Genomic DNA, 12377 nt, shown 5'->3' with positions numbered 1-12377 from the left:
AAAAATGTAACAGAAATGATAATAAAATATAGATATTCCTCACTTACGATAGTTTAACTAATTATTTTCAATTTTAGGCTGGTGCAAGAGTAAATCCATACAACCATTTTGTTTTTCACTTTCAGTACAGTATTCTGTGAATTACTTGAGAAATGAAACACTTCATTATAAAATAGATGTTGTGTTAGGTGCTTTTGCCCAATTGTACCATAATGTGTTTGGAGTATGTTTAAAGTAGACTATCCTAAACAGTGAAGTTTTGTGTGTCAGATGTGCTAATGTGTTTTTGACTAATGATATTGTTATTTTACAATGGGAATGGTACATAAACTTATGGCAAAATGAATAGTATTTTGAGCTAAGGAGGAATAGAAAGACTTGATTTTTAAAGGAAGCTAATTGTTAGATTCCTCAATGTTAAGCATTACAGACAAATAACATAGTAAGAAAAGTTACTTTCTACCTTCTTTCTAAATATTCTAGAAAACACATTTTTGTTTATATTTATTTTGATGATTTTTATTCTACATTTTGATATATTCTGCTATATTTTATCAGACATATCATTACATAAAAAGCACATTGTTTGGAGTTCATAGTGAGCACAGCACTTTCTAGATTAGATCAATGCTGAATCCAAATATAGCAAAAATCAACTGAACCTGGGCATTGATTTGACATCAACCTTGGCTTTTGATATTTCTTTCTGTGATCTTCCTACTTCTAAAAATTCTACTCTTTAATCACCATAGGAGAACATGGGTTGGAAAGACTCATTCATATTTAAGGAACTTTGGATTTTTAGCTGTCATATTGGCAAAATTATTATCAAGATTGTCTGCTAATGATTATATCTATATGTGAATATTATCATCATTTTTTTCTAACTTGAGAAATAATATAACTGCAATTGAAAGAAATGAATCATTTTTAAAATAAATTCCCTTATTTCAAAGCTCAAATGAGATAAGGACAAATAAAAGAAACCATTATTAAAACATCAGTCTGATCAAAATAATGGGAAAACAGTCTCTCATATTTAAAAAAAAAAAGTTTAGAATTGAGTCCATTGTGATTCAGTGTGTATTGCTTGGATTTATTTATTGAATGACATTTTAGTAATAAGTCTTAATGCCTAAAAGTTTCATAATAATTCAAAGCTGCTTCTAAACAATAAATAATTTACTTATCACTATGTGCATAATTTTTTTAAAGTCCCACTAGATCAACAGAGAAACCAAAAGACTAAGAGTAGCAGAATGATGATTAGAATTTATACGTTACAGATAGATATAAATGGATTTTTAACTCCTTATGTTTGAAGTAAAACAACGGTGAATATACTTCAGTACATGATTTGTATTTTTAAAATGAGGCAAAGGAAATAATGTTTGCCTGGTCAGTTGCTAATATCTGAGTAGTATGTAGCAGAATCAGTAGAAATTTATATGATGCCTCTGAAACATGGCTTACATTTCTTTTCATTATCTTTTCAATGACAAACACAATTTCAATATGATTATCTCATATAAACAACCTTTATACTAATGACAGAAAATGTTTATTTGACTCATGAATTTACATAGTACACTGCTTAATATATTGAAATCTGAGCACTGTTGAATTTCACAAAGGTTTCTTTTATCCACTGCATTAAAACTTGTATAATGAGCAAAAACAGACAAATTTTTTACAGAGAGCTAAATATTTTCAGTTTTTGCATTGCTTGAAATTAAAAAAAAACTAAAGTAGAAGAGTTTTTAAGTAAATAAAATCCTCTAACCATTTTATTATACTAATCCTAAGCTTTGATAAAGCTCATATCAAATGAGTGCTTCAATCTACTCAAGATGTTTTTCATTAATTGAAATGATATAATTGACCCATATGAGTCCCGCTGAACTCATTATTAAAGACGAAAACTATTATTGATGCAAGTATGTGAAGGATCATTATCACCTATGCAGCAGTGTTGTCCAAGAGGACAAATTGGAAGACATTTCCGTTCTCCACGTTCTCACTTTTTAGCTTTTTAGCCATGTGGTCTGAGCTTGAAACATGCTATGATTATGTGTGCATTTTAGAGATTAATGAAGAAGAACACCCAGACCTTGCAGGAGCAGTAGCCATCTCCCTGTTTCGTGTCGATGCTATGGCTATGCACTGTGTAGACCCCTAGGGATATTTTAAACTTTATTTATTTATTTAATACAGTACTACCGGTAAGAACAATACTGTGGTTTCCTTATTCTGTCTACGAATTCCCATTCTCCTGGTACAAGATGATTTTAAAAATATTTAACAGCTGTTTCTGTACTGACACCAAACAATTAGAGCCAAAATAAGACTCTCCACCACACTGGTTGCCTTACCAAGAGAATATTAGAAGTTATGCAAAGTTCCTCAATGTTCTCTCAAAATCAAAAGTCCTACATGAATTTTCACTGTAAGAAAAGTACACAGAGTAACAACAGGAAATCACATCTTTTGCAGAAAGAACGAACCCCAAATTATTGCCTTATCTCCTGACTGATTTTACAATCATGTAATCCAGAATGGTAAATACAGGACATAAAATTTCATAGTCTTAACAGGTGTGAAACAGAGTGTCATCTTTCTTTCTCCCCTTTGATTTGCCATTTCATCCAGGTTATGTGAGTAGAGCTAGAGCATGATCTTAGTATATGTGAGGCACTGGGTTTAATCCCCTCACCTTCCTAAATGGGATACATTTTTTTTTTTTAAGTAGCAAGGTTCTTTTTCTCCTTTTCTTGATGGCATAATTTGTTTAAAATATAAGGTACAACTCTTTATAGAAGCAAATTAAAGGTGTAATCTCAAGTAAAAATGGCAAAATTTAGCAAGAGGGTCTCAATTTATAATTACCATAACCTTACTCTCCAAAACACTCAGTGGTGAATGTTGTATATTCAAGACAAAGAATTAAGCTTCAGTTCTGAAAGTTGGCAAGATCTTTGGTATAGCTCCAACTCATTGTGAGTATGGGGCTAAAAATACAATACTAAGGGTCCCTTAAATAAGGTTTAAGTGGTTCTACTGAAACATTATTCATTTTTTTTGTGTGTGTGGTACTAGGGATTGAACCCAGAGCCTTGTGCATGTGAGGCAAGCCCTCTACTAACTGAGCTATGTCCTCAGGCCCATTATTCAAATTTTTAAGAACAGCGTTTATAATAACCAAGCCCTTAATATTTTGATAAAACTAAATTTTGTTGGATGAATCATACTCTTTGTTGCATAAGATTTTTTTCAATGACTAATTCTAAACATTTCCCCTAGGTTTTAGTGTTACTATATGCAACTTGGAATAGATTTAGGTGTTCCATTCTCATCTCCCCAGATTGTTGGATAGGTGTTACCAAGGTTTCCACTTATCTCTTTTCTAGCAGTCCAAAGTTATTGATGCTAAAACTCCATATTGTTCACAAATCTATACTGAATTAACTCATGTTTGTGACCTTCGGGAAGGTGAAGGTAAAAATCAGAATGCAGGTGGTGATTTCTTCAGACCATGCCTACATCTGTAGCTCTATTTACTACATTTATTGCCAATCATTGTGTGATACCTACCTAATATGCAACAATATTATGTCCAAATCACTTTATTCTTGAAAGGATGGAGATATTCTGTAAAGAAAATTGAAACTTATTTATCTGCTACAACATGTTCCAGATGTTTTAAAAGAAGACTTCAAGTGCTTAGACTATCAGTCTTACTCTTTTCATAATCATTGCATTAACTTAATAAAGTAATTTCATTACTGTTATTTTTCATTATTTCTTTGAATATTCATTGTATGGACATAAAAATCACTGAAATATTTTTCTTGATGCCTTTAATCTCATTTGAAATTGACTTCACCCTTCATTTTCAGACAGACCTGAGTGAGGTGGCTTGGATATCTGGCTTTAAGCAGTACCAATTAATGGAGTCATAGTTCTATAATGTGAAAAAATAATCTCTGGAAAAAGAGAATTGTTGATGTGCTGTATGTGACTTAGCAAGTTAAATGACCTCTTAGAAAAATGTTAACTTGTGATTGAAGACGTACTTACACTCACATGAGATGGTTTATTCTCAATAAGAAGTGACAGTTGAGGAGCTCCCTAGTTTACACAAGCAGGTTGTAAAGTATATAAAATTTAGAGTTCCTAGTACTTCACACAGAACAAGGTGTGTGTAGAGATCCTTAAGGAGATCTTAGTGGGTCAAAAAAGAAAAAGAAAAGCATATGTCAGAAGCTGAATGGATAACAAATTTGTGATTTCATATTTATTGTTAATATTTCAAGATTTTTAAAAAGTGGTATGTCATTTAAGTTTTCACCCAAAACATGGGAAATTTTTAATCTAAAAGGGAATTCATTATTTCTTATTCACTTAGAGGTATTCAGATCTTATAGTAAACTATTAGCATGTACACTGATTTTCAAGGAAGGAGTTGGGTTCAATTCATTAAACAACATTTAGCCCTTTTAAGTGAGTTAAATGCATGAGATACAAATAAGTCATGGGCTTTTTTATTTTTCTTCAGAGTTTCCTGTTGAGTGGAGGATTCAGATAAATTAGTAGTGTCAATGCTAAGAAATGAATGCTATAATATGATTTTGCTGAGGACATTGTGGGAACAAAGTCCACTGTCTCCCCTATCCAGATTGAATCAGCACAGAGTGATATCACTCTTGCCTGCTCTTCTTTTAATTTTAATCTGCAGACTGTGAATCATGGTCTATTGAGAAAATATACAACTCAAATATACAGCACATACTTTAGCCATGGGTTGTAATGTCATTTCTGCCTGAAATTCTTGATAATATAATTTACAAAAACAAAAATAAGCAAAAGCCTGGTAAATCAGAGAATAGGGCATGGTTGGCTGAGTCAGAGTTTGGCAAGTATAACCACCATGATTAGGAAACTAAATAGAGAGATTAAATAGCCATCTGCTAAGATAATATTAAAAACATATTTGCTTCATGCTTAATGTATATTAACAACAAGACCAGGAGATAGATACTAGGCTTGAATTCACAACCCAAAGAATATGTTAAAGACAGAGTTGCTAGTTGCTTTTTTTTTTTTTAAAAAAGTATTCATTTATTTATTAATTTTTCTACTGTTCTGCATTTCTTTTCAGGAGGCATGTTCAAGAGTATCACACTGCTTGATTGGCATTCTCTAGCCCCAGATGATTATTCTACTGAGGCGTAGGTACCAGGTGGCAGGAATCATAAGCAGGATCATGGCTTTCTTTGATATCTGACTTTGGACCCTACAACTGCTTCAATAGGCTCTAGCTCAGTGTTCCTTAAAGTGAGACATTGTAGCATCACCTGGGAACTTGTTAGAAATGTAAATGATCAAGTCTCACCCCTGGGGTATTACAGTCTTTGCTCTATGGACCCTGAAACTTGTGGTTCAAAATGATCTCAAGGTGATTTCCATGGTTACATTTAAGAAACATGGTTACCAAAGGGTGTAAGGACTCAAGAATATATTCTATCATTTGGAAAATTCCTCATTTTAAGAATTAATCATTAATCCTCTATTTTCTTTTTCTTTTTTTAACCATATCTTTATTTATTTTATTTTATTTATTTTTATTTCTTACATACATGACAATAGTGGAATGCATTAGAATCATAATTATCCATTCACAGCACAGTTTTTCATAACTCTGTATATAAAGTATGTTCATGCCAAATTATACCATTATACATGAGCTCTCTTTTTCTTGCATTACAATTCTTAATACACCTTTATACTACAATTTTTCATATCTCTGTATATAAGGTGTGCTGACACCAAATTCACATCTTCATACATGTATTTTGTATAATGATGAGAGTATTTTCTGATTATTTTTCACTTTATGGATAAATTATTCCAATTCTATTGAACATATAACTATCCTATCATGTCTAAAGATCAAAGATAGATGGATAGATAACACACACACACACACACACACACACACACATATATATTTAGAATGCTTATAATTTCCCATATTTGTAGTAGACTACCACTAATTTAAATTGTCTTTATGTAATACTCACCCAATTTAGGTCAGATTTGCATAAGAGCTCTGCAAAATAATTTTTGAAACTCCTATTTCTTTCCTATGAAACATGTGCATGGTGCAGTCACCTCAATTCTTAAAGGCAAAACACTATATATATATATAGTGTATATATATATACACCCATGAAGGACAATGAACATCAGCAAAAGGATGATGTGCCCCAAATCACTCAAACTTCTGTATGCTTCCTTTAGGAATCAGGAACACAGAAGACCTAACCTAAGTAAGGAAAAAAAAAAAAAAAAAAGCCCCGTGACAATCTCATTTGGCTAGATGAACCTACTCACACTCATCTATTCATCCAAAAAAAAAGTCAGTCCTTAGTATGTACCAGGCACCACACTAATTTAGAGAGAGCATGTAGTGAAGTACAAAGAAATAATTTTACCCTGTTAAATCTCAGAGCCCTGTCACTGAAGCATATTTTTTACAAAAACAAAATAAAATTGTTACTACTCCTCCTGCCAAAATCAACCAACCAAACAAACAACAACAACAACAACAACAACAAAGAGTTGGAAAAAAATGAAGAAAACGCAAAGATGATAAAACTTCAAGAACAGACCCAGAAGACAGGGGTTCTGGGTTAAATACTTGGTCTACCATTACCTGGCTCTTTTTAAACTTTGGACATGTAATATCTCTAAGCTTTAATGTCTATAAAAAAAAGATAATAATAGACCACAGCAAAAGGAGTATTACAAAGATTGAAAGAGAGGCATCATGTCAAATTGATGACTTATTGCCTGGTCCACTATAGGCAATCAATATGGTTGGTTATTTTTTAATTATTATTATTACATAAGTAGGAACACCAAATTAATGAAAGAAAATTGCAAGGCATTATGATCATAAGTAATCAGAATATCTACTCAAGATTAGAGGGTTAAAGAAAACTTCCCAGCCGCGCATGGAGGTGCGTATCTGTAATCCCAGCAGCTCCTGAGGCTGAGGCAGGAGGTTCCTTCATTAAGCCCCACCTCAGCAATTTAGTGAGATCCTTAGCAACTTGAAGAGATTAAAAAGGGATGGGGATGTGGCTGAGTGGTTAAGTGCCCCTGAATTCAATTCCCAGTACAAAAATAAAAAATAAAACAACAACAAAAAAGAAACATTCCCAGACAGGTAGTAAATCCTGAAATCAAACTCAGACACCCCTTTTCTATGTACTCAGGCTTTCTGTAAACAGTGTAGAGTTTCTGTAAACAGTATAGAGTTGAGGCTTCCAGGGACTACATAGGGGAATGCTAGCATTGATTTTTTTTTTTTTTTTCAATCTGGACATGAGTTTTGTAAAATTTATCAATTCATCTCAGTTTTGAAAGAGAATAGTAAGGTAAGGGACTGCCCATCTTGTGCTTCTGGTATCTCTTCTAGTCTTGTTCAATAGAAACGTTATTTTCATATGAACATTTTTATGTTTAGTTGAGCAGCATTGAAACTATCCAGATTTCTTGCTATTTGGCAAATGTTCTAATTGGTTATGTTTTGCTACCCTGGGCACACTATTAGATGAAATTGCAACAAAAGACATCAATAAAGAGCAGAAGGCTTCAGATTGTTAAAATCACGAATGTTATTAATACTATTAAAATGCTAATTGCTGTTTAGCAGAGATTCAGTTGCAATTCTAAAGGAGGAAATGCTTAGGCTGCAGGATCTGATGCATGGTTTGTTTGTTCCCTAAAGGGGAGAAAATTCACTTTTGTTTAATTCATATGAACAAGAAGGCGTTCCAAGGAGGTACACTGAAGTGAGTGCAGACCTCCTGGGGTCAAAGCCACCTTCAGCTTCACCCCCACTCTAGGTGGTCCTTAATTGCCACCGCAGCCTGCCTGGCTGTAACTTATTGTTTGCACTGCACATGACCTTGGATGCAAACTAGAGCACCATGAATTAATCCCTGTAATATTTCGTGTTTAACATCTGTGTTGTCACCAGCCATTATTCAGAGGACAAAAAACAAATAACCATATCTATCTCATACTACATTTAAAAAAAAAATCTCTTCTGCTGCTTTTCACAGATTCTTTAAATGGAACACCTATAAAAGAGTGAATCCATTTGCTCTTTATTTTCTGGAACAAACATACACAGAATTTAGAGGATGACACTAAAATAACATGAAAGTGTTTTTTAAAACAATAAGAATTCCCCCAAACCTTAATTTCCTAATGTGATACCTATATCGCTATCATCTTTTTTTTTCTTTTGCACCGTTTTAAAATAAGAGAGAATTTCAAAGCACATTTATTAAAGCAAAATGATTTCATTTACCTGTTATGCCTTTATTTATTGATGAAATGTGGAGGCAGGGAGAAATGTAGCAACAATTGAAACATCTAGAAATAACACAGAACTGTGTACTTCATTATGAGAATACCTTCAAGAGGAAGTGAGTTAATAAAAATTCAATTACTCACATGGGAACTTTTCCAAGACCCTAGGGTTAACACCTAGATTAAATTCTCACTCTCACTTTCTACACACACACACACAAACACACACACACACACACACACACACACACACACGAACACAGACATTCCTATACCCACACCTCGTTTTGTTAATGTTTACCAGTGTTTCAACTATTAATTTTATATGACTTCAGATTATAAAAATTACAGCTAAAATTTAAGTTTTCAAATGATCAATTTGGGAACTAGAATCACATAAATACAGATAATTAACAACAATCACAAACATTATAAAGAAAGTGACAATGTGTACTAGACCCTACACCAAACACCTAAATGCAGATCCTAACATTTGGCCATAAAATCAGGCAATAAGCAGTCACTGCAGAGGACAGTGGTTCACCAGAGTGGCAGGTGATTAGTCTTTGATTTCACAACTCTTCTTTACTTTAGACCTCATGGAAAAGAATGATCATCTTGTGGAATTACTGGGGGATTTGACCATAAAAAGAAATTGAATTACAGATGATAGTTAAAAGAATATTTTACTATAATACCATAAAACACATTAACTAAAATGGATGTAAAACATTAATAAACATGGCCCTATGTCCCATCATATACGGAGGTCGAAATATTTTTATAACTTCCAAGAGAACTGAACCTGTGTGGAGAAAATAACTTTATAATGAGAATCACATTAGGTTAGGAAGTTGTACAAAGAACTCTCTCTTAGATGTTAACTGGTACTTGATCATGGGAAACAAGGAGTGAGCATCATGAAAAAGAAATAGTAAGAAAAAGATGGTAAGACTTCTGAAGGATTGGGTCCTCGTTAAAAATTCATGGGCAAATCCTGCTGGAAAGGGAGTTAATGGTTTAATGAATAAATTATTATCCAAACACCAGGAGGTTAAAGGCCAACAGAATGGGCTTCAACAATAATGTCTTAAGTGCTCCTAGAGTTGACACATAATATTTTGTTTTTTGCCAGTTATTTTTTTTTTGGGGGGGGTGGGAGAGATGGGGGGAATAGGATTTGAAATAGATTATAGACCCATTAAAGAATTTTCTTTTAATATTGAAATTAACTTGTAGGTGACTTTGAGTTTTACTAGTATAACCATTCTCATGAAATTGGGTACAAGAAAAGGAATATAGGAAAAAATGGTCTACTTTGAAGTAAATGTGTTTACTGACAGTGTTGGTCAAGGTAAAAAGCTTTCTCTAAAACAGGACATACTGGCTTTTCAATTTCTACTTGCTTATTTTTAAAACCTCAATTCTTTGAGTTTAATGAATTGATTCATCTTTTATCTGTCATTCATTCAAACTGTGACCACCCATGATACTTTCTTATCTGGAAAATGATTTCAATTATATTGCAAATTAAATTTTGTTAGATAAGTCATAATGCTTGATGCATAAGAAGTGGTGGGAATGGGAGGGAGGCCAGAAAACAAATTTTATAGCAGGGCCATATCATAATGTTAATAATGTTGAGGTTAGAAAAAAAATGGGATAAAGCATGATTATTGATAACTATAATTTTCATTCTCCATTTTTTTTTAGACACAGAGAGAATTTTTTTTAATATTTATTTTTCAGTTTTTGATGGACACAACATCTTTATTTTATTTTATGTGATGCTGAAGCTTGAACCCAGTGCCCCGCGCATGCTAGGCAAGAGTGTTACCGCTTGAGCCACATCCCCAACCCCACATTCTCCAATTTTTGTTTTACCTTTTAAAACATTTTTTACTGTTCTTGTCAAAGACAGCCAGTTACCCTATTGTAGTGTTTATCTGTATAAGCCCTTTCATATTGTAATCAACCTTTGTATCTTTGTAGTAGATATTGATTTGAAGGAGATATTTTAATGCAATATTCCTGTTATAAGTCTACAAAATATTTATTAGGAGATAATAAATTTCCTTATTCTTTCCTTATTGTTTCTCTGAGATCTTCTATGCCCCATTTCCTCTTCCCAGGACACTTTCTTAGCTCCTACTAGGTTCCTCCATCACACCTTTTTCTTTCCTATCATAATTCCTATCATAATTCATTATCTTTGAGCCAGTTTTTCAAATTATGTTCCCTTAGACTTAATGGGATTAAGAAAAGAACAGTAACTAAGGCTTCTAACCTCTTAATGAAAGCTCTCTTAGCTTTACAAATCCTGGGCCAAATCTCTGAAATTACTGCTTGAAGAGATCTGATTCTTAAAGCACTTTTATCCACACTTGACTCTCCTGGGGCATTTGTTTTTTTTTTTTTTTCCATTTCAACTCACTTAATTACATCTGTCCCCAGTCAGACTGCTCTGAAGAGAATAAGGTTGTGTCTATAGTATGCATGTTGTTTTCTCGGCATTTAGCATAGTCTCCCAAAACACAGGTAAACAACAAATAGTTGTTAAATTAATCCTGACTCTGCATAACAAAGGGCAGAGTCAATCCCCAGCTTGTTAGATTCTGCTCAGTTAGAAAGTGACAATTTAGAATAGCAACAATAATGATGATGATTTCTCAAATCTTCCCTCATGCCTCAAATTATTCAAAGCAATTTATATAGATTAACTCATTTAAGCATCATAAAGTTATCTAACTTAAAGAGTTAGATACCATTTTAATTCCCACTTCATAAAAAGGATAACTGGGCACTGCAAGTTTGAGTATGTTGCCTTAAGTTAAACACCATGGAAGAGGCAGAGGTGATGATATTGGATATTTCATTATCTTTCTAAGGCCACTGATATTTTAATTTAAAAAGAACTACAAATGCTCTAAATGACCAATCCTCATTTGCATTTCCTACACTATCTTTTATGCAATAACAATTCCTATAATATTTTCATTGTGCCTTAATATTTCATATTTTTTCTTCTTAATTTTCTGAGATAAATTTTAAGCAATGTACTACCTTAATCATTTTCAAGTTATCAGAAAACGTATGCCCCCAATAATTCATTAGAAAACTATTTTCTCTTGATTAATTCTTTTTCTCAAGATAAATTGATAAAAGTATGTATTATACATAGTATTTTCTTGAATCCCTTTTGCGAACTTTAATATGTAATTATTTTGGAAGGCTTCAGACTTATCCTTGCAAATGACCTGATCTTAACTGGTTCTTTCTACAGGTCTTCCTCTTCTCTACTGACTTTGGTTATCTCCAATTATCGAAGAGCTCCTCGCAGAGACTTGATCTCTTTTTTTGCAGGAAATGTAATATGTTGGGCTTTAATTCACAGGGTTATCTGAGCTTTTCCTGTCTTCTTCACTAATGAAATTCTGCCTCACATTACTTGTGATTATCCATAACTTACTCTCCTTTCATCTAACTTACTTGTATACCTGTGTACTTCAATCCATTTTTCATGATTCAAATTTAATAAAATGTGGTTCATGTAGCAAAAACATTGTATCATATTTTCTAATCAGTTTAACTTTTTCAATAATTGGTAAATCATTGTATACCCACACAAGAACCCCTAATTTTTGTGTGGTAAGAGACTTGTACTGACATTTAGGGATTTGCATCTATGTTCTTTCTTTGTTTCTTTCTTTCCTCCAACAAGAATCTCAAAACCCGACTTGAAAAATAATTTTTTTTTTAATTAAATGACAGCAGAATGTTAGCTTTCAGCCGTCAATACAATAAGGCCTCTTGGTCAGGGTCACTCCTATTTTCACAACATCATTCAGAAGTGAACTGACTAGACCTACATGGACATTAATTTCAGTTCCTGGACAGTGCTGTGAGGGAATGAAGCAAAACAGATACAAAATAGAGAAAAAGCTGTGTCTTTCTGATTGACTACCCTATGGTAGGGAAGTAGTGACACACCA

This window comes from Callospermophilus lateralis, chromosome 7, assembly GCF_048772815.1.
Source record: "Callospermophilus lateralis isolate mCalLat2 chromosome 7, mCalLat2.hap1, whole genome shotgun sequence".
Lineage (NCBI taxonomy): Eukaryota > Metazoa > Chordata > Mammalia > Rodentia > Sciuridae > Callospermophilus > Callospermophilus lateralis.
This window is presented reverse-complemented; position numbering follows the sequence as displayed.